Here is a 23372-nt window from a genome sequence, read left to right on the forward strand (position 1 = left end):
ACAACTGCTTTTGAAGGAAATATGCTATTAGAGCTCCCTCAATCAAAAAGCCTTCCCCACCCCCGCCCCACTAAACTCACGGACTGTTAACTTTTGGTTTCATAGACTGTGCTTTCTTTTTAAAGTTACATTTGCGTTCTACAAGACAGCCTCTTTCTCCAAGATTAACATTTCTTATGATTGTTCCTGACAATGGATTCACTTCCAGAGGCCCTGCTCAGGATAACCAAAAAAGGGCATGTAGCTGGCTGGTTTTGGCAGCCTGCACGCAGCTTCAGAGCTTTTTAGGTCTTGGTTTTTCTGATGAGTGATTTCCTGAGCATGCCTAGGGAATGACAGGCATCTCCACAGGCAGGCTGCATCCACCTCGGCCCGGGTGTCGTCATTGGCTGCCCTGGTAGAGAAACTACAGGACAATGCATACCACCGACTGCCGACTGTAAACATAGGGGATATGTGTTCACTTAGCACGGACTTCTGGGAGGGGCTAAGGAAGGGCGGTCTGGAGTTTTATTGAATAGAGCAGTGTGTATTAGGCTGCCTGCCTGGCTGCCCTCTTGCTGTGCTCCTGCTAGAGAAATCAGTCCTTCCTTTCGGACTTAGTCCCCAGGAAGAAGTTGCAGCCTGCGAGGTAAGCCACAGAGGGCTTTCTTTTAATCTCTTCAGAGAGTCTGGGGGCTTTCTGTGGGTTTCAGTCAACATTCCTGCTTAAGGTAGCCGGAGATGCAAGATTGTAAAAGCCAATAAACCATGCAGATTCGCAGAGCCAGACTGGGCTTTGCTGCCCTGCAGATGTTCCCGGAAGACAAACAGGATGAGATTTCAAGTTCTGTTCTTGGAGTTGGGACGGGAGGAGAGATCACATAGAGACATAGAGACCTATACTCAGGGACCACAGGCAACCTTGGTAAGGGAAGCCTTTGTTTAGGAGTGCCACGGGAATTCTACCTGAGAGCCCCAGGCCAGGGTCAGCAGGCGGGCCGTGCCGGTCTGCCCACACCGGTGGTCTCTCCTGCATCTTTTATTCCCAGGCATCTAAAGAGGTTTTACTTTAAAAACAAGTTTTTAGGTTAATGAGAAACCAAAAAGTAATGGTTTTTAACCAAAGCCATTTGCATATTGTGCTGCTACCAGTTTTTAAGGCTGGACTTCTAGAGCTGCAAGGAAATAAGTTCAGAGGTGGAAAGAGTGTTTAGCACCAGCTGGGTTAACGTAACTGATCTGATACTTGCCAAGACAGGAAGATGCCTACCACGATCTGTTTCCTATAAAACCTAATAATGAGAGAATGCATGTGCTAGTGGGTGTGTTTTTAGAAATTGCATCTAACATCCTACCAAACTGTTCCTTTAGAAATCTTATTTTCTGTTTGAAAGTGTGCCTGTGACTAGAGAATGTGAAAAGATGTCGTTTTCCAGAAAGAGAGGAAGCAGTCTTTCATTTCAACATAGTCAGACATATTTGGGCATCTTAAACAGTAGTACAAGGCAGCTAGTTGGTAGTAGCCTGGAATTCCTTTTAGAAAGAGCTGATTGTAAAGGGTGGGGGAATTTTAGTGCTATGGTAATACATGGTCAGAAAAAGTGGATGAGAACAAAGTAGTTGGTATTCATAGATCCCTTCTGTTAACAGGGCTGTGCAGATGGACTTGTAAACTGGAACAGTAAAATCTTTCTAATGTGTTTGGCAAAACCAGACGTGTATGGCTAGAGCTTAAGTGAAGACGAGGTGGTATGTGGCAAGGAGGGCAAGTCTGATAATTTTTAAATAAACTTGGATATTAAAGGTTTTCAGCTCCAAAGGACTGAATTTGATTTTCTTTCTGCCAAGTAAGGTGGTTTTGTGTTGAGATTCATTAAATAATTTATTTCTCTTTGTATTTAGAAATTTGGGGATAATTTTCTTGAGAATGCCTCTCTCCCCTCCTAGAAGTGATATATGAGAACAGAGTTCCCTGTGAATTTCTTTTCCTGGAACAGTTCTGAGTAAGTGTGGGAGAAAGGGCTGCAAGTGAAAGCTATAGTTTGATTATGGTCCTTCCCTCAAAGAGATCAAGTTCCAAACTATTTTCACAGTGTTTTTAATGTCAATCAAAATATGGAGAGCAATTTCTTTTTCAACTGTTCTCTAAACCATGTAGGGAATGCAGTTTGGAAGGAAATCTATAATCTTGGGATTTGAGGATAAATTCCATTTTGAAACCAACATCTCCAAATCCCTGAAAGTTCAAACTTTGCTGCCACCACCCTCCCCTCTCTTCTTTGTGCGCGCCCCATCCCCCAACAACCACAAAAACACATTTTTCAACATAAGTGTTGTGCTGTCTGTACTGATGTGCTGGAGCAGGGGGATTTGCTATTTTACTTTATATTGAGCTTTGGGCAGCTGTCTGTGCTACTTTCCTCCAGCTGAATGTTAGCTAGAGCACATCTCACCAATTGGGGAGGTAAATGGAGATTGATGAAACTGCTGTGCAAAAACTTTCATTTTAATAAAATCATTTAATAAAGAAATACAACGGCAAGAGTCTAGAATAACAAGTCACTAATAAAAAACGGATCTCAGTATACACAAGGGATGTACAGTAGATAGATCCATAGGTGACAGGCTTGGTTGTTTCCACTGGTTCAAAACCAATGGATAAATAGAATAAATTAAATAATTCAGATCAAAAAACTGTGTAAAGAAATATTCAATTCTTCCATTAAAGTTAAGAGGAGAACCAGGCTCAAACTGCAGCTTAAGGGATTTACATGGGATGCATAAAAGCACACCTGGTGCTCAGGCTATTAACGATTCTGATTGGCTCCTATTACAGGCCTGAGGATTTCCTGCTTTTTGGCAGAGGGAATAGGTTGGTGCTGAGTGCAGCCTGGGTGTTCTGTGGCCTGATAAGCCCCCAAATCACCTCGGTAGGCCTTTTCTTAAAAACACATATAGTTGGGGTGTGTGGGTGGCTTAGTCAGTTAAGCATCTGACTCTTGATTTTTGGCTCAGGTCATAATCTCAGGGTTGTGGGGTCAAGCTCTGCGTCAGGCTCTGCACTGGGCATGGAGCATGCTCGAGATTCCCTCCCTCCCTTTGCCCAGTAAAAACAAACAGAAAAAACGCACGTGTAGCTGTCATGGAGACACCCTCATGGTAGCCTCATGGCAGCAGGGCTGCTCATCAGTGATTCTTCAGCAAGACAGAAAAGTGACGTAGAGACAGGCATGTAAAGAAATTAGCTCAGTCCCCACCTGTCTGCAGTCTGTCACATACCTTGGAAATGTGGTGGGGTGAGCCCATGGTGCGGGACGGGGAAAGTGCTGACAAAGTGGTATGCAAATAGCATGGTAGGCCCAAGGAGGAGGTTAGATGCTGCCAAAGAATTTTTAGACTTTAGAAGAGTTTTCTGGGTAAATTCTCTCAGAGCCTGAAAATAGAACCATGAGATCCTTATTGAAAGTCCTTCATCTTTCGTGCTAATCCAAGTTTGTCATTAGAGAGATGCCCATAGGTTCTGATTCCTTTGGTAATTTAAAGAGGTACTTGTAGCTTGGGCTAAACTCAGGAGCACCGCTAAGAGAGCTCAGTCCCAGCACTCGTTCCTCTGTTCAGATAGCTAGGACCTTTGAGGAAGCCATCAATTCCTTGACCTCATGGATGGAATGGGCATAATGACGCTTCTTCTACCTCCCATAGTGGTTAAAATGCCCAAATGAGATGAGGCTGTTTGCCCCTCTTTTATATAGGCTGTATACTCCAATTTGAGGCCTCTGGACATTAAGCTCATCTTGACTGTATCCTCCACTTCATACCTAGTATCCCTGATTATCATATTACCCTGTTTATATTACCTCCTTCCTCATACTTGAGGACCCTTGAGTGGTACCTTCTGAATCTAGTTCTTTCTAGAACCCTGAGCTCTGAGTCCTGGGAATACTGGTCCACCCCACTGTTATCTGAACTTTAGCTCTGGTGATCAGAGACCAGGAGAACACATATCAGGAGGCAGAATGAGATGGGTTATCGGTGGTACAAGGCCATATCCAGGAACCAGGAAATCTGAAGATCCAGTTGAGTGGAAGACCAGTGACAAGGTGCTGACAACAGAAAGGCCTTAGTAAATGAGGCAGCTTCTCTGCCTCCAGCCAAAAGCATGGAACTAATCCCAGCGTGTCAAGCCTGGGCCTTGTAGAGAGGGTGAGGTAATCAGGAGCACCTGGCTGTGGTTCCTGTTGGTATTGAGACCAGACTGCTCCAGGGATCGAGTCCCCACCCCCACCCCCTGCTCCCTGTTTCCCTCAATCTTTAGTATCCCAGCTGGCTCTCCTGGGACTGATCCTTGGTGGCCTCCCTAACTTCCCTACCCCCACTCCTTTATCTCTACCAGCTCCCCTGGCTCCTGACCCCCAGCCCAAACAAGGGCTTTCCTGATGCAACACAGACAGTCTGCAGTGTCCCAGCTTTAGGGTGAAGCCCAGAGAATAGCAGGAGGGTCACGCCCGGTTATGTTCAAGATCGGGGAAAGCCTCTTCCCTTTTTTCAGGCGGGGGAGGGGGCAGTTAGAGCAGACAGAGTTGATGTTGGAGCGCTTTCTGTGGAAAGAGAATCACTCTGCCTGTCACCCCCACTCTCCCAGTTGGCTGGCAGTGAGTTGAGTGTGGGAGGAGGGCAGGAAGAAGAGGCTGGCTGGGCGCAGGCAGGAGAGGTAGTGGAGCAGCCATGTCACTTGTTTGTCCCTGCGTTGCGGTTGCTGTGAATGCCTTTGAAATCTGATGAAACCTCTAAACCCTTATGGTCCCTTGTGAACCCGCCTTTTGTGATTGACAGGTGAGAAAGCTTGAGCGGGGAAGGTTGGGGTGGGGAGTGAGAAAAAGTCTTGATTTCCATTGGAGCCAAGGGTGGATGGGATCAGAACAGAGTGGAGGTGTCCTTCCTTGTTTCCCAGATTTTCTGAGGGAAGAAAGGATGGTGTGAATACACAGACATAAAAGCTGATTTCACATGATTCCCCCATTACAAAGAAAAGAAGATCATCTCTAGAGAAGTAGTTTTCTGTGGGGAGCCTGTCGGGGCTGCTGCCAAGCATGTGCTGAGAGAGCACCCCGAGCTTACGAAAAGGATCACTAGGGACTCCTGGGTGCCTCAGTGGGTTAAGCCTCTGCCTTTGGCTCAGGTCCTGATCTCAGGGTCCTGGGATCGAGCCCTGCATTGGACTCTGCTTGGCGGGGAGCCTGCTCCTCACCCCCCTCTCTCTGTGTCAAATAAATAAATAAAATCTTAAAAAAAAAGTAAAAAGGATTGCTAGGTACCAGTCAGGGAAAAATTGAAGGAAAGTATTTGGAGGAGGTATTTTACATGAATATGTATATTATATTTCAGTGATGGAGAACTTCAAGATAAATTGCTTTTTAATCACTTCCTGAGACTTCTGGCATTGTTTTGTGACTATACGGATGAAAATACTTGGCTGTAAGGAAATCATCTTACTTGGAGAGGGACATATTAAGTAGGAATATATAATTAGTTCCTTTGACACCCACATGTAACATTCCCTCTCGCTTGTCTCAACCTGGGGAAGGAGGCAGATTTACCAATGTGCTGAAGATGGGCAGGACCAGGGAAGAGTGCCCAAGGGGTCCAAGGGCCAGAAACATCAAGGACATTAGTTCCCCTGGGGTCAGGAGGGCTAAGCCAGAATAGATATAAAGTACAACAATGGACTGACCTGTGAATCACAGCCAGGTAAGTAAAAGAAAAACAGTAAAAATCAAAAGGCAGGCAGAGGTTTAGAAACCAAAAGCCTGTTTAGCAAGGCAGTGTGTAGGCAGGTATTGTAACATGGGTGAGAACACCTGGCAGCGTGTTCAGAGCGGATAGACCTATGTTAATAGGCGGTGATAGCTCAAGTAAAAGGACAGGAGTATAAGATACATATGGAGGGCACCTGGGTGACTCAGTCGGTTAAACATCCATTTCTTGGTTTTGGCTCTGCCGTGATCTCATGGGTTGGAAGATCGAGCCCCACCTTGGGCTCGTTCTCAGTGAGGAGTCTGCTTGAAGATTCTTTCCCTCTGCTCCTCCCCCACGTGGACACGCATGTGCATGTGTGCACGCATGTGTGTGCTCTCTCTCTCTCTCAAATAAATGTATCTTAAAAAAAGATACTTATGGAACAATAAAGGGATGGAATCACAAGGGAATCCAAGAACAGAAGCCACAATTAGACCAGGATCCATAGAGAACAGGGTTGGAATCAAGGTGGGTCCAAGTATCTCAGCAGAGGTCTATGTGCTTCTGTGAATGTGACTCAGCTGCAGCACATGTGACTGCTCCTTTCTGCTGTCCTACAGACTGGAAAGTTCCCTCTGTGCTTCCTGGTCAAATTCTGAGAGAGGAGACCTGAGTGGTTCAGCTGATAACTATTATCTTTGGCAAATCCCCTAGCAGGAGGCTATCAGAGGTTACTGGCATGCTCATGGGTGAATTATGGGTGGGCCTGACAGCAGTAGTCACCATCACCCCTGGGGGGGGGTGGGGAAACAGCCCAGTGGGCAATTTTAGTTAGAAGAGAAAGTTAGGCATGGAAGGCAAATTAGCTGAAATGTCCAACAGCTATCAATGTATGTCATTCCAATTTTTATGTGACTGGATTCCTAGAGAGGCAAGCGCTTAATGTCAGGGTCATACAGTACTTGATGACCACTTTGGCATTGCCCAATGAACCAGTCTTAAGGGAGGTTAGCTTGGAAGCTTGCAGCACTGGTAATTGAAAAGATAGAATTATCCATTTGAGACAGATTCTAAAGAAAAACACTTAAGTGTTGTTGTTGGCAAGAAACATCGTATGAGTCATAGGTGTGCTATGGCTCCTCCCAAACTAAAGCAATCTTTAAAATTCAATAAATAATGATTTAATAATTGTAATAAATAAAAATTATTACATCTCAATGTAACTTACAGTACTTCATAAACTTAGTGCAAAAAAGCTATGTACCCAATCAGTGAAAGTTTCAGTTCTCTACAGAGTTTGTAGTGTAATCTTTCATTCACTGAACACCTGTCTCGATGTCTGTCATGGGAAGTAAAATGAAATAAAACAAAACAATATGCTCTACTCTGGGCTTGTTCTTCATAGAAGCATTCACAATATGCATCCAGGAATGAGTGTCAAGGACCAGAGAGGGTCAGGAGAACAAAAGATGAGGAATAGATAAGGGATCTAATCCCAAAAGAATGAAAATTGGGGCCACGTGGATGTCTTCAGATATTTGGAGTACTTTTATATAGAAAGAGGAGAAAGCATGCGTATTTCTCAAGATAGCAGAACTAAATACATGTATCCTCTATTTTTAAAGCTGGGCAGGGTCTTAGGAGGCATTTAGCCCAGGGAGCACAAATCATTTTTCATCTGTTTGCCAGTTGTTTGTGAAACAATGTGTTGAGAAGGATTCTGAGGCTGAGTCCCAAGCTCGGTGGGGGCAACAAATGCTGTCATGACAGTGATGTCTGGTGCGGAAGAAAAGGGACATTGCTACTCAGGTACTATGTATTTCACACCATTGATGTAGTCTGTAGGTTCCTAACCTCTGCACTTTGAATCTTGGGGAAGACGAAGAATTATTGCAAGAAGTAAACAAATCCCTATATGCAGCAAATGGTTTTGACAAACTGAGTAAATAATAGATCTTACACAATACATGCTACTATTTTTCTAATTATATAGATGCATTATGATGATAAAATGTTAATTTAGTTAAAATAGTTATTGAAGTCATAGTAGCTTTTGGTATTGTATTTTCTCAGTCAGTGGACTTAAAACATATAATTTTATTATAAGGAAGCTGGGACAAGAAATTTAGGATTTAATAAGAAATTCTTTTAAAAAAAAAAAGAACTAGTGATTTTTCATTTTCCAGGCAAGAGACTAAAGCCTGGCCATACCAAGTAAAATTATACACACATTTGTACGTCTCTGATTAATGTCAGTAAGATTCATAAGGGCAGAAAACAGCTTCTTTTTTTAATTAACATATACTCAGTTCCTGGCACATCGCAGAAGCCTAATGTCTGTTGAATGAAAGAACAAAACAAGTGACTTGACCAAGGTCTTCCGGTTAATTAGTGGCAAAGGTGGTTCTGGGACACACAGCGCCTAAGTCCCATGCTGTTGCTGGTTTCGGTCCGCTAGATTGCTTCTCCTGGAAGAGGCAAGAGAGAAAGTCCCATGTTAACACTTCCGGGATTTCAGCTTTACAGTACAGAACAGTTTACCTATAATCTGTAGTCCAGTAGATCTTAGCCAGTGTCTTAATCAGGATCAATTGTAGGGCTTTTTGAAAACATAAATCCCTGAGTCCCATCCTCTGGAGATTATGATCCAGTAGGTCTAGGGCAAGGTCCAGCATCTGTAGTTTGTAAAAACAAAACAAAGCAAAACTCTCTGGTGATTCTGCTAAAATGTCCTGGCTCAGTTCTATACATCTATGTTTAAAATAATTTATAGTTAGATATATGGAGTAACTTACTCCTCAGAAGTGTAGTTGTGTAGTTTTGAGTAATTTATTTCTGAAAGTTATAGCTGTATGTTCCAAAAAATCAGTTTTCCCGAAGAGTCTAGAATATTTATCTGAAAATTCCTTCAGCTTCCCATACTCTTTTAGTTTGGGCGCAAAGCTATCAACCCTGTAAGGTCAGGCTGTCTGATGAGATTTCCAGTGTTTGCTTTTGTAAAGCATTGGAAATGTGGCAAGAATAAAATTTCTCATGGTATTTCCACTTCCTGTTCCAGCCACCATTACTAAGTAAAATTTAGGCTTTGAGGGAGGGGTGAATTGAGGAAAAATGTTCTTTTTTAAGTATTTCTGTCTTTAGGATGTTTGTTTATGTTACTTTAGGTATTTAATTTACCAGGAAAGGCAGAAGACTTTTTTTTCTGTTCTCAGCCTTGGGGTAAGGAATGTGCAAATCCTGAGCAGAAGTGGGGAAAAGCTTCCTCCCCCTCACCTTACATCTCTCTGAGGCCAGGGCCTTCATAGCCTCTGGCTTAGATGTTTACAGGGATGGCCCTTACAGAAGCACGTGAGCCCTCCGAGACAAGAGGCCTCGGGTGAACGCTTCTGCAGAACTGAAAATCCATCTCTAGGGTCTTTCTCCTAGTCAGGAGTTACATCCTGAAGATGTAACCTGCACAGAAGAAGCAACCATATTCAGGGCAGCAATTACATAAATTATATTCACTGAGGACTATAGAGCTAAAAGCATCTCTGCCTGAGTAACGTGATGCGGTAAGAATGCCAGAACTGCTACTTATTTGTACAGATGCTGTTTAGTTTACAGAGCAGTGCTTCCACTGTGTGCATGAAGGAGCACTTGCTGGAGAAGAGCAGCTAAAAAGGAAGTAGATTAGGACCCACACGCATAATGACCTCACACTGTCCCCACTCCATGCACCCAACACCATAGTGTGGGAAGCCAGTTCCTCCTAGCTCCCAAAAGCCAAAATTTTAATTTTTAAGATTTTGAGAACTGGTGGTTAAACATAGTCATTATTAGAAATTAAACTATATCAACTGACAATTATATTAAAAACCCAGCTAATAAATCCTCAAAATTCCTTCCTTCCTAATTATTTCCTTATGTTTAATTATTATCTGTGCTCTGGAGGTTAGTTACATTTATTGTGTCTGTGTGAGGTGTACCACTGAAATTAACATATGCTGCAAATCAGACTCCTCATCCCCTTCCCTACATCCCAGAGCTTGTTGTGAAACATTTCCTAGCACACCTAAGGTATCAAGTTGATAAATTCAGCCTCAACATAGGAGAGCCAATCAGAATACATTTGTTATTTTGTTGCATGCATATTCATAATGTTTGCTTATGATTGTATATTTATTTGTTTATGTGTTGGTTATTTATTATGCTCTAGACCATAAGTGCCATGAATCAGGGATTTGGGGATTTTCAGTGCCATGAATTGAAACTAAAAAAGGGCCTCACCCCACACATAGTAGAGAATTAAATGAGTAAAGAAATAAATGTCCATAATTTATTTCTTCTTGGTAAGAAAGCTGAAGCCAGTATTCATGTCTGAGCTCATTGATTCTTCTCTAATTATATTATTACTGAGCACTTACGACAGTGCCCTGGCACGTGCTAAGTAGCATCTAGATGTTTACTAGATAAAAATCAAACAAGTAATCTCCATACAACAACCAAATTTCCAGATGAGGAAATTGAGTTACGATTCATTAAGTGACATATCCAAGGTCACAAAGCTAGGAAAGTGGCAGAGCCAGGATTCAAACCCAGGTAACTTGGCTCCATAGTCCACATGCTCAGCCATCACGTTGTGCTGCCTATTGCTAATTACTCCAGCGATGGAGCCCCCGGTTTGTGTGTGGCTCTGCAGCTGTGACCCATTTGAGAATACACTTTGGAATATGGAAGACTTGAGTTTGAATCTCAAATTGACTATTTCCTGGCCTGTTTCTTTGCCTATAAAAGGGCGATTATTATTCCTCCACTTAATAGTTATTATAAGGATTAGAGGTAATGTTTCTAAACTGCTTTGCACACGCTGGCACTGAATTAAAAATCATCAGCTCTCAGCTGCGATACCAGTGAGGCTATCTGTAGGTGTGCACTCCCATTCGTCCTCATGCCCGGGCTGCATTCTCCCAGCCTGGATCCTCCATGGCCATGATGTAGATGGAGCAAAAAGCCACCTTCTTCCATGTCAGATTCCTCCTGAGGTGGGACTAGGACCAGTAGACAGTAGTTACAGGAAACCCCGTTCAGGTCAGCGTGAGCGCTTTGTAACCAGATCTGTCTGTCTCTGGAGCACACAGCCCTGCTTTGCGGAAGCAGATGACCTCCACCACCCCCTTTCAATCACAAAAGTCTTCTCCCCTGCCCTTGTCATTGGATGTGCGCTGACTTTAACATTCTAGATCATCTTTATCTGGTATGGCTGAAGGGGTTTATTATTCCTGAAGCTGGGTCATTTTGTAGGTTTTAAGTTTTTTTTTTGTTTTGTTTTGTTTTTTAACCTGGAATGAGAGAGGGAAACAGAGGAGGAAAAAAAGAGAGAAGAGAGAATGAGATACAGCGAGCAGAGAAGATTGAGACTTCCCTGGAGAAAAAAATGCTGAATTTGGGAGGGACAGTGAATTGAAATGGATGTGTAGTTATCCCAACCCCTTGTAGGTTAAGATGGGTAAGAAGATAAGCTAGCTAATTTACTTGCTGTGTGGCAGGCGCCATTCTAGTTGAAGATGACTGTCTCAGGGCAGTCAAGTAAATTAAAGAACTTGCCCAAAGTCACACCACTGGCAAATAGCAGAGCCAGAGTCAGTGCCACTCCCTGAGTCCAGCCCTTTCCATTTCCCTCCAGCTGTCTGTTCTGTGTCTTTCCCCAGAAATACGATGGAAACCAGAGCAGGAGGTTTCCATAACCAATCATTATAATTTGTCAGGGAGCCACACTGCAGTTCAAATAGACAAGCACATTGTCGTTCCCTGCCATATAAGGAAGCAGGGCTAAACACCACTTCTTTCACTACTGACTCAACAGATAATTCAAGTGAGAGACAGGATGAGAATCTAGGCCTATAGCTGTTTAAAAAAAAAAAAAAAAAGGCCTGCTGAACTACTTTTGTGTTTTCCTTTCTTGGTAGCAGAGATAGTTTAACAAGCAGGTTATACCCTTTTCCTTGATTCAGGGGAAATATTCTGGAATTATGTGCTGAAAGATGAAAATTCTTTGTCCGAATATATGAGTTACTTTAGCTTTTGATTGTCAAATTTAGATATTCAAAAGGCCAAGACAGAGCTGGTTCTGTGACGCTCAGGAAGGAAGTCAGGGACTGTACCTCTCTGCACAAGTTGACTCCAGAAGTTAGAGTCTACTCACCCTTCCAGTTGTTCTCAGAGATAGTATTTCTTAGTAAGCCTTCCCATGTAAGTTTGACCTTTGTGCCTCAAACTCAGAGTATTCATGTGATTACCCTTTTTCTTAATAACAGTCATAGTGGGGGTTTCAGAACACAGGGCTGATATCCAGCTTCCTGGAGAGAGAAACTGAGGCATGAGCAATTGAAATTATTTCCTAAGGTCAGCCAGTCCAGTCTTGCCACAGGGAGTGCCCACTCCTTTACATAAGTCAAAGAAGCATTACTTAGTCTTCTTAGGGAATTGAGGAAACTACAAAAAGTCTGGTCAGCTTCTCCTAGCTCCCATCTTTGACCAGATTGCATCTGAGGTATTAGTTCCCAAGGGCTACTGGAATAAAGTACCACAAACCAGATAGCTTAAGCAACAGAAATTCCTGTCTTACAGTTCTAGAGGTTAGAATTCCAACAGGAAGGTGTTGACAGTGTTGGTCCTTCCTTTTGACAATTCTGATGGAAGGATCTGTTCCAGGCCTCTCTCCTTGGCTGGTAAATGGCTGTCTTCATGTTCACATAGCATTCTCCTTGTATCCGTGTCTCTACCCGAACTTCCTCCTCTTAAAAGACAACAGTCACATCGGATTAGGGCCCATTCTAATGACCTCATTTTAACTTGATTACCTCTGTAAAGACCCTTTCTCCAAATAAGGTCACATTCCGATGTATGGGAGTTAGGACTACAATATGAGAATTTTGAGGGAGACAACTCAAGCCATAACATGCTCCAGTTCAAAATGGTGATGGAAATCCATACAGCATATTTTCTGAACCTCTAAATGCCAAAGACCTTGTTGCTTTCCTTCTGGGTCTAGGAATTGGTTAGCTAGAAATCACTTGGCCTTTTGAACTTGCCCTTGACATTTACTTTCTGCCTTTTGCAATATGAAATTCTGATCCAGGAAAAAGTCAAGAGAGGTCTTTGAAATGACGCACTGAAATGCAGCTTCACATACTGTGGCCTATCTGTGGAAGCCCATGAAACCACGGTGGCAGACTGTCTGGTATGCAGCCATCAGAAGTCAGGGAGGGGGCTTGGTGGGAAGGCTTGGCTGAGGCACCTCTGAATCTAAGACACAGAGCCCTTGGTGAATGTAAGCAGCAGTGGGTGGGACTTCATGTGTGCCGGCATAGGGCAGAAGGCAGGGATGGCCATTTTCAGTCATTTTTATAACACCAATCATAACCACGAATCCCCACATACAGGGGAAAATATTAGAAGCTAGCACATATTTGTGCTCTGAATCATTTGTCTACTTTGTTTTCTTCTGTCTCTTCTCACCCTTAAGTTTTTATATACTTCTCCTCCCAACATTCTTCCTAAGTTGATCTGTGTTCGGCATAGTTGATTACAAATTACCTACTCGTTATAACCATGTCCCCTAACCCGTCTCTTCTTTAGCCATTACGCCTTCCTTAAAGCTCTTCATGGTTCCGTTTCCCAGTTTCAGTTTTATTTATGGCTACACCCTATCTTAGGCCAGAGGTGGTAGATAAGGGGGTGACAGTGCCATTTATTATCCAAACCAGGACACTTTTGAGAGGGAAAGGAGGAGCTATTAATAATTTCTCTAAAATAACAGTCCTAAATGGAGGCAGCCCCAGGCAAACTGGGACGGACCGTTATCCTCTCCACCGTGCAGCTTTCTGCTCCACAGACCTCGCTTTACACAACCACTCCTTCTGTTTCTGTACCTTAAAAAAAAAAAAAAATTGTGTTCTGATTCTTCATTTTATTTCCACCCCAAGAAAATATGTAGTTGTATTTTCCTTTATCTCCTCCTCACTTCTTCTCTTCCCTTGGGATCTCTTATCTCCTTTAATTTTGGTACAATCTTGACTGCATCTCAGGGAGGCCACTTTGTCTGCCATTAAACATGCAGGACAGATTTCCTGCCTGTCTGAACCCATACACACACAGCCAACACCACCAGCAAATGTTCCAAGCTGCCTTGGGTCTCAGATGAGCCCTTGCTGGACCGTCTACCAGTTCAGCACCTTTGCCCAGAAACTAGAGCAATCTCTATGCCATGTAAGCAGCTGTGTCAAGCAGTGTACACACAGGCTGTGTATATGTATGGGATGTTACAGGATAAGTTTCTGATATGTGTACCTATATACAATTATAGTTGAAAATATATGGCCTGAAAAAGAAAAAAGAAAAGAAAATATCTGGCCTGAAACTTGAGGAAAAAATGAGAATCTAAGCTAACTGTGCATTGCCTTTGTCCTGCCTTTGGTAATCAGGGTTGTTTTCTCATCTAAAGCAGTGTGTACCAAAGGCCTGGTAGCCCTGCCATAGATTTAACGTAAGTAGAAATAAAGTTCAAGGCAGAAAGAATAAGCATTGACCTAAGTCCCTTTCAAGTGTAGTTCTTTTTATGATTTGGTCATATGCAACTTAGGGTTCATTCTGAAAAATCACTTCCATTACCAATTCAGGCCACACGAGGAAGGTCTGAACCTCTTTCTCAGCTCTGAAATGAGAAAGGGAGACGTTTTCCTCTTGCATTCCAATCCACAGATATCTGAAAAACTTGCCATTTATAGCACTATGTCAGCTGGAAAAAGCTATTCTCCTTTTTAGCTATTTGCTTCCTTATTTTAGGGTTTTGACCATAATTTTCTTTCTTTCAAAAATTAATGAATGAAGAAAAAAACAGTGAAAGGAGTTGCTCTATGGAAGGAAATAAGGGTTTTGTTAAAGTTTCCTCCTTCCTTCCTTCCTTCCTTTCTTCTGACTACCGTCCCCATCCTCTCCCCTGTCATCCTTCTCTCTTCTTCTCCTCCCTTCTCCTCCCTTTCTTCCTCCTTTTCCTTCTTCTATTTTTTATTTCTTCTCCCATTGAGCTTTATACCATTGGAAATGTTCTACTGCTGTTGGCAGCCATATACTTTACATATACTTTATATATACACCATATACATGGTGGCCTCATGTTGCTTAGATATGTCTTCTTAAAAAGATTGATGGTAAGAAAAGGAAAAATCAGAATACTTCAACCACATTCTGCAGCGTAGGTATACAGTTACAGTAATGGTGAAACAGAAATAATCTACCCGAGGAGCTCTCTAATGCCCTAAAACTGGGCAGAGTGATTATCAGCCAGCCTGGAACTGGGGACCCACCTGTGTTTGAGGAAATGAGAAGTGTAGGAGGTGAAGACTTATTTTTAAGTTTAATGCTTTTTCCATATTTCTGTTCTCAGATATGCTGTTAAAATAAAACAGTTACTCTTTCTATTGGGGGTAGTTTCTAGCTTGCTAGTTCTTGTCTCTGACAGTATTTGCAATGAGGTTTAAGTCTTTGGATTTTGGCTCTTGCATTTTGCAGGGGCCTCAGATCCCAGGTGGTGGTCTGAGAGAAAAGCAGCCCCAGTTCCTGGCTCAAGTCCACAGCTGATAGCTGCGTGACTGTGAACAGACTCTTTGCGTCTCAGGCTTCCCACTTATAAACTGACAATGGTCTTTTCCCCTCTCTGTAACATCCAGGTAGGGAGCAGTGAGGTCTTTAATGGAAAGGCATTTTAGGTGGCAAAAGATCTTTAAGACATGGTTTTCTTTCTCTTTTTTTTTTTTTTTTTAAGATTTTATTTATTGATTTGACAGACAGAGATCACAAGTAGACAGAGAGGCAGGTACAGAGAGAGAGGGGGAAGCAGGCTCCCTGCTGAGCAGAGAGCCCGATGTGGGGCTCGATCCCAGGACCCTGAGATCATGACCTGAGCTGCAGGCAGAGGCTTAACCCACCTGAGCCACCCAGGTGCCCCAAGACATGGTTTTCTTTTATTTTTCCTTGAAATATGAAGATTTTTGCTAATTGGATGTTTTGGAAGGCATAGGTCGTATACCTTATGAGTTCATACAGGAAATTCTAGATTCGAAGTTTAAAATTTGAGGTTTCCAAAAACTACCCCATGCATGTCGGCTTCATCTGACTCTTTCTGGGGCTGCTTCCTCCCCAGTTCCCACCTTTCCTTCTTTACTTGTTTTTAGCACCTGGGGCAAGCATATTCCTTTCCATCCTAGCCTTTAAAAGGAATATTGACAGTTATCTTGTTTGAGACCATTTGAACCCCCAAGGTGGTGGAAGAGGACCATTAGGACAGATTAGCATCTGCTTTCAGCTTTATCTCTAGTGTAGCCAGAAGTTTTTTTTTTTTTTTTTAAATTTTTAATTTTTTAAATTTATTTTCAGTGTACCAGAATTCATTATTTATGCACCACACCCAGTGCTCCATGCAATACGTGCCTTCCATAATACCCACCACCAGGCTCGAGGGGGAGATGAACCATGAGAGACTATGGAGTCTGAAAAACAATCTGAGGGTTTTGAAGGGGCAGGGGGTGGGAAGTTGGGTGAGCCTGAATTTTTTTTTCTTTTAAGTTTTTATTTATTTGTCAGAGAGCACGAGACAGAGAGAGCACAAGCTGGGGGAGTGGCAGGCAGAAGGAGAAGGAGAAGGAGCTCCCCGCTGAGGAGGGAGCCCCTGCAGAGCTTGATCCCAGGACCCTGGGATCATGACCTGAGCCGAAGATAGACCTTAGCCAACTAAGCCACACAGGCACCCCCGGAAAAGTTTTTTGTTTTTTTTGTTGTTTGGTGAAGAATTTTATTTATTTATTTATTTATTTATTTGACAGAGACACAGCGAGAGAGGGAACACAAGCAGGGGGAGTGGGAGAGGGAGAAGCAGACTTCCCACTGAGCAAGGAGCCCGAAGTGGGACTTGATGCCAGGACATTGGGATCATGACCTAAGCCGAAGGCAGATGGTTAATTGACTGAGCCACCCAGGCAGCCCCAGAAAAGTTTTTTTATAAGCTTTATCTGAAACCAAAGGATCTGTCACTCTCAGCTTCACTAAAATTGTCTTTCATCAGCGTTTACATTTCTAACACATGAGATAACGCATGTGAAAGTGCTATGCTTTGTAATGTCTATGATTATAATATCTATAGCCAGATGTATTAAGGTTTAAAAAATACTCTAGGAAACTAAGAGGAAGAGTGGAAGAAAAGCACATTTGATCCTAGCAAGAGTGCTTGGGGCCAAGCTTGCACAAGCAATCATATGGGTGGGTCAAATTGTATATTTTTATTATTTTTAAAATAAAATTTAATTTTAGAATAGTTGTTGGATTTACAGAAGAGTTGCAAGGCTGTTACAGAGTTCTGCTACACCCCCACCGAGGTTCCTCTGTTGTTAATATTACTATGCACATTTGTCACAACTAATGAAACGGTACCGATGGCATTATTAACACAACTTCACATTTTATTTGGATCGCCTTAGGCTTTGCCTAATGTCCTTTATTTATTTTTTTAAGTCCCTTAAAGCAGAATAATGTTTAGTATGGTAAAAATTTAATATGTACTTTATGGAGATATTGATGGAACTTGTAATCCTTGAGTGCAGATTGCATAAGCAAACTCTTTTCTCCAACATGTGCTAACCAGCAATCTCCTGAGGACTTTCCACCTGAAATACCTGGGACCCCTCTGTTCTCTGGTCTGCTTCCCTTGAGACCGTTAGCAGATTCCTCAGCCTGATCCACACGGATGCCAGATGCTGGAACCCTGTTGCTGTGGTCGCTGAGGCTGGCTTTCCCAAACAGATGGGAATGTCTAGCAGCACCTACTTCTGCCATTTTATAGTTTTCAACCAGAGTATTAGCATGACAGGGTTTAGCTGGCCGTCGAACAGCTGAAACTCTGCTCATCAGTTGTATCATACCGCAGTTACTGGTAAGAGCTTTGGCACTGACGGAGGAAAAAAAAGACCTCATCCATGTGCCCTCCAAATCTTGAAATCTGTAGATTTTCACAACTTGAAAATATTACACAGCTCATGAAAAATATGTTACTAAAATATAAATTATGGAGGGGCTTGCCTTATAGAAATCATCTCAATATATCATAGCCTTCCATGTACTAAGCTTCCGGATTTTCTTTGAAATACGAGTTAGCAACATATAATATAAAAGAATCCATTTAATTCAGTTTCTGCCTTTGAGTAACTTGATGACATCAGGCAGGTGACTCAGCCTTCTGGGACACGATTTCTTATAATGGAGGAGTTGAATTAAATATGGTCTCTTCTAACTCTGTTGTTTGGATTCATGGCTTTATAACTTGCCCTTATGAGAGTCATTATTGTCCTTTTGGTCAAGGTTACTTTCTTGTTGTGCTTTTACTGGCAAATCACTTTTTGGACAACTAAATCTGGTTCAAATAGTAATTACAAATGAGTTGCCTTCAAGGTAACCAATTTTTCTGATTAATTATAGTTGGTTTGTTTTTAAAGTTGCTTTGTGTGCAGATATAACTTGTACAGTGGAATATAAGGATGAAAATATATGAAGAAATATTGGTATCTCGATAACTTCATATAAAAGATAATTGGAGGCATCCATTTATCAGTGAATGAAACTAATATTCTAGACTCAGAGGTAGTCCTTAACACCTCCTAAAAGCAACAATATCAGCCCTTTGAGTTGGTTATCTAAGTATAAGTGAAGCTGGTAAGAGACACCTTTCATCATCTGAACGGTTGGGTCAACTCTCGGGAAGACATCAAAGTCAAGGACGAGAGTAAGAGCTCAAGGCTCGGGGTGGAAATGGTTACTAGATTTAGCCATCTGCTTTGGTCTTTCCTGTTCCACATGCAGCTATACAGTTTACATAAAAATATCTCTCCAGAGGATCAGAAAGAACAGATTTATGGAACCAGATGTGAGTTAGCATTTCTACAGGTGCGGCTCTGCAGCTGAAAGAACATGTTGTACCAGGGATGGAGTTTCTTATTATGTAATCAATATAAATTACCACTAGACTTTTACAGAGGTTGATAAAGCAAACATGTGTCATTTGGATTGGCCTTCTGGTATATAGAGAGCACCTCCTTCGCTTGGGACACAGCGTGAAAAAATGCACCTTTAACTATATATAAAAGACTTGGTAGCAAAGACCGTCACAGTGATCAGGCAAAGTGGTTCCAGTTTGCACACAGAGGGAAGAGCTGGTGAATAGATGGAAATGGTGTTTGTGTGTTTTTCTTCATCAAGAAAGACAAGGAACAGTTCATAAATATTTATAAAATCTCTCAACATCCTAAAGGAGGGGCCAAGAGGATGCAAATGACTAGAAGATTGAGAAAAAAGCAGAATCTAAGAGAAAAGATGAAAAAAGAGTGGAATGTGTTAAACTAAAGAGGCAAATACCCTGTTTAAATGGTCCAAAAGTCAAGGTCATGAAAAGAGATTAATTTGGTAAAATGCAGATCATTTTGACAAACACAAGAGAATTTTTTAAAAATTCTACATGGTAAGAGTAAAAATGTTGCTGGTTAGTTAGTGTGACTAGCATCACATACTGTTTTGAATTTTTAAAAAGACTGGGTGCTTTTATCCTAAATTACGCAATAAAACAAAAATGAACACTTTCAACAATTTTCTTTTGCTTAAAGCTCTTTTGATTTAGTTTAATTGTATTGTTCAAATCTCTTACATTCTTATGAATTTTTAAAACTTTCTTAGTCTGTTAATTTCCAAGGAAATTATGTCAGTATCTCCGGAGAACATTATGAATCTGTCCATTTCTCCTTATAAAGTTAGTCATTATTGCTGTTAAAATTAGTCAAATGTTTCAAGGCTATGTTGTTTACATGTAAGTGCATGCTTTTCTAATCTTCCTGATAAAGTATTCTTTTCAGTTCACCTCAAATTCTGCTTTGTCTTCTATTAATGTTGCTATATCTTCTTTCTATCTTTACTTATTAACTTGATAAATTTTAAACCTTTTATTTTCAACATTTCTAAGTAATTCTTTTAAACTGGATCTTTCATAAATATCATGTATATAAATTTCTAAATATAGTTCAGAGGGATTTTTTATCATTTGCTGTATGAACTAAATCCATTGTGTTTATTATGATTAATGATAGATAGGATGTCTGAAAAGCCAAGACATAGGATAAACTTAACTTTAAATGATGTTCTGTTTTCAAGTAATTTGCTCAATATATATTTTTTAAAGCTTCAGACAACAAATTTAAAGCAATGGGTCTAATTATTAATTTTTTAAAATTATGATAATACACTATTTTCCCTGGCTTTTCAGAATTTTTAGGTGCTAAGTAGTGAATTTATTTTACAAAACATATTGAACATATTACTTGAAAATGTAAATAACCTACAGTATAAAAGTGCTAAGTCCTTATCTCCAGTTGTAGAAAGTTATCAATAAGGTCTAACGTTAATAAAGCCACTGTAATCAAGACAGTTCAGGATTGGTATAAGAATAGACAAATAGATCTTTGAGACAGAAGAGAAACTACAGAAATGAACACCATGTTTCTCACCATTCCAACATTATTACGACTGTGTAAATATTGCTTCTAGCTTACCACATAGTATACTGTGATTACATTTAATTTTTTTTTACATTTAATTTCTTACACTTCTGCTTTTTCCTTCCTCCCATCATAATTAAATAATTATCCTATTTCTCTTACCTGCTTAGTTTAGTTTTCTGTCACTTATGTGAATGTCGAGCCCTTTTCAATACAGTCAAATACATCAGGTGTTTGTCAATTTTTTTTCTTGAAAGATATCCTTCCTGAAACATCTTGGAATTTTCTAGGTTTGTTGCACGGCTAGCTATTCTAAATCCACTTCAGTTGTCTTAGGAATTTCCTTCCTAGGATTGAAAGGAATTTCCTTTCCATGTGGGCTGAAATTTGAATCCTCTGCTTCCTAGTTGCCACTCTTTCTCCTTCTTTATTCCTCTGTTTTGGTGGAGAAGAGCATCTAGGAGCTTCCTGCTCATGTGTGCAGAGGAGACACAATTTTTTAAGTGTCAGTGATATACCTTCTACTTGATTGATTAATTGCCTGGGCATAGAATTCTAGGCTAGAGGTAATTTTCCCTAAAACTTATCAAAGTGTGTCTGCATTGTCTTCTAGGTTATCAGTGTTGATCTTACCAAGTCTGGTGCCATTTTGACTCCTTAAAATTTTTATGCTGGCAGATTTTTTTTTCTCTTTCTCTGGAAGTCTTTAGGATCTTCTTTTTATTTTCAATATTCTGAATTTTCATGACATGGGCCCTCATATCATTTGGATCTGTATTCCTTCTCTTGAACACTTAGTTGACCTGCTCAATCTGGAAAAATACACTTTTAGTTATGGGAAGTTTTCTTATGTCTTTTTTGTGATAATTCCTTCTCACCATTTCCCATGTTTTCTCTTTCTCTCCTGCATCTCCTAAACTGATCTTCTGATTTTCTTTTCTCAAATATTTTCTACTTTTCTATATCTAGTCTAATAAGTGGGAAACGTCCTTAATTTTGGCTTTATATTCATTGTTTTAAACCACAGTAATTTGAATTTCTAAGAGTTCTTTTGTTGTTATTGTGATGTTAATTGTTCCTTTTATGACATTCTGATCCTTTTCTAGAAATACAATAGTTCTCATCTCTCTCATCTCCTTCCCTTATCTCTTATTTCCTTGGAATTATCACTTATATTTTGTTATATTTTCTTGCCTCTGTGTTCCTATTTTCTGTTCGTTTCGTTGGTCTCTGTTTTTCCTTCTTTTCTCGGAATCCTGGTGATCCTTGGCTTATAGTCCATATATGGGAGAGAGGCAATAAAAATCTGACTGGATCCCATTCTTTCACACAAAAGGAACTTTCCCCCTTTTAGCCCAGAGTTTATCCTTTGCTGATAGATTGCTTCCTCATTAGTAGAGTATTTCTATTCCTGTTCTGTTCCTGTTCCATTGACTTTATGTAGGAGCCCACTTACAGTTTTGTGCCATGTTAACTCAGGCTAACCTCCCTGTCTTTGAATTTCCTTGATACTCTGTAACCAAGGGATGTTTATCTCCTGTTTTCAAGCTCATTTAAATATTTCTAAATATTTTTCTTATATTTTTTCTGCAACATTTATGTTTTTGGAGCAAGTAAGAACACCTTTTGGATCTGCTTGGTTTACCATGTTAAACAAAAATCTAAAGCAATTATCTAAAGCAAAAAATCTAAAGCAGTTTTAAAGCAATTGATTTAACATTGTAACATTAGAATGCCTAAGCCAGCTTGTGTATTTGTTAGCAATCCTCAGCCATCAGTTTTATCCATTAAAAACTTTCCTACTGGAATTTTTATAGTATGTACTTTCCTATATGTGTCAATTAGTTTAAGTCAATTGATAAATTGGTAACTTTGGGATGTTGGCCAAAGGGAAATTTTTTTCTGGTAGTTTCTGTTTTTTTTGTTTGTTTTTAAACCACAATCTGGCTTCTAAGCTGATAGATGAAACTGAATGCTTTGGAATATGTCAATAGCTATTCCATTGCTACCTTTTTTTTTTTTTTTTAACTTTCAAATTTTGACCTTTTTCTTCATTCAGTCTGCACTGTTAGAGGAAAATTAAATTATCCGAGTGGATAGTTCGCCTTGAATATATCTTGAATATAATTTGTTGCCTGTCTCTGAGATGATAGCTATGGTGAGAGTGGGACACTCCAAAAGGCAGTGTTCTGTGCTTGTGTGCAAGTAGAGAACACTCAGGATGTTTGGAAGAGTAAATAACCAATGGTTCTTAGTTCTGTTTTTCCATGCTTAACCCCTTGACTAGGAATGATTCTCCTACAATGAGAGATATGAAAATCCTGCTCTTTGAGAGTTGTGAGAAATATGAGACCCAGAGACCTCAGACTATATATATATATATATCTACAGCATTAGCCCAACCATACATAATTCTTTTCATGATAGAATGGCTGGTTTATTAAGGAGTCTCAGTTTTTTGAGGGTATAAAGACAAAATGATTTTGTTTTCACCTATCAGTACTTCTAACTGCTCTTTATCAAACTTCCTTTTATCACTGAGAACAGGAATCCCTTAATTACATCTCTGTCCAGCTCCTAAACTTGAGGAACATAAAGGTTTATTTTAAAGTTTAAATTTCATCTCATATCTGATTCAAAGCTCTGCTTCCAAGTGCAGTGGCTTAGAGTTGTAGGGCTGTGGCTCTTGAACAACTTCCCCTCTTTACCAGTGAATAACCTGGGAATGCTGGGGAAGGGGTAGGGGGAGGAAGAATAGGTCTCTGTTGGACTGCCCACAATAATGGGTTATTATAAAATGATCTAAGCTGATTTGTCTGGGTCTTTATGGTGAATATCAGTAGTCTTCAATTATTAGATGTAGGCACTGCTTCCTCCCAGATAACCCTAATACCACGTGGTATGTTACAATGGAAGCAAATCTCAGAGACTGAACTCTCCACATGCGCAAATATTTATTAGCAGACACAAAACAATTACAAAACCTGTTCTGTATACTTGGGGAAAGAGCTTGGGGAAGCTCTTTCTTACATCCTTTTAGTTGCTTTGACAAGCACCTTATGCAAAATGTTCGCCCCCTGGTAA

At 40.7% G+C, this 23372-nt stretch overlaps 1 protein-coding gene across 2 annotated transcripts in view; it reads left to right on the forward strand.

Annotated features, from left to right (window-relative positions):
* The first annotated feature begins 400 nt into the window (after positions 1 to 400).
* Positions 401 to 23372, forward strand: part of CALD1 (caldesmon 1) — a 184190-nt gene continuing 161218 nt past the window's right edge. The window contains exon 1 of one of the 2 annotated variants that reach the window (XM_044246602.1): positions 401 to 631. The gene's annotated coding sequence lies outside the window, so the exon portion shown is untranslated. The remainder of the gene's footprint in view (positions 632 to 23372) is intronic. The other variant, XM_044246605.1, reaches the window with a different exon arrangement.

Source organism: Neovison vison, chromosome 4 (assembly GCF_020171115.1).
Source record: "Neovison vison isolate M4711 chromosome 4, ASM_NN_V1, whole genome shotgun sequence".
In the NCBI taxonomy this organism is placed as follows: domain Eukaryota; kingdom Metazoa; phylum Chordata; class Mammalia; order Carnivora; family Mustelidae; genus Neogale; species Neogale vison.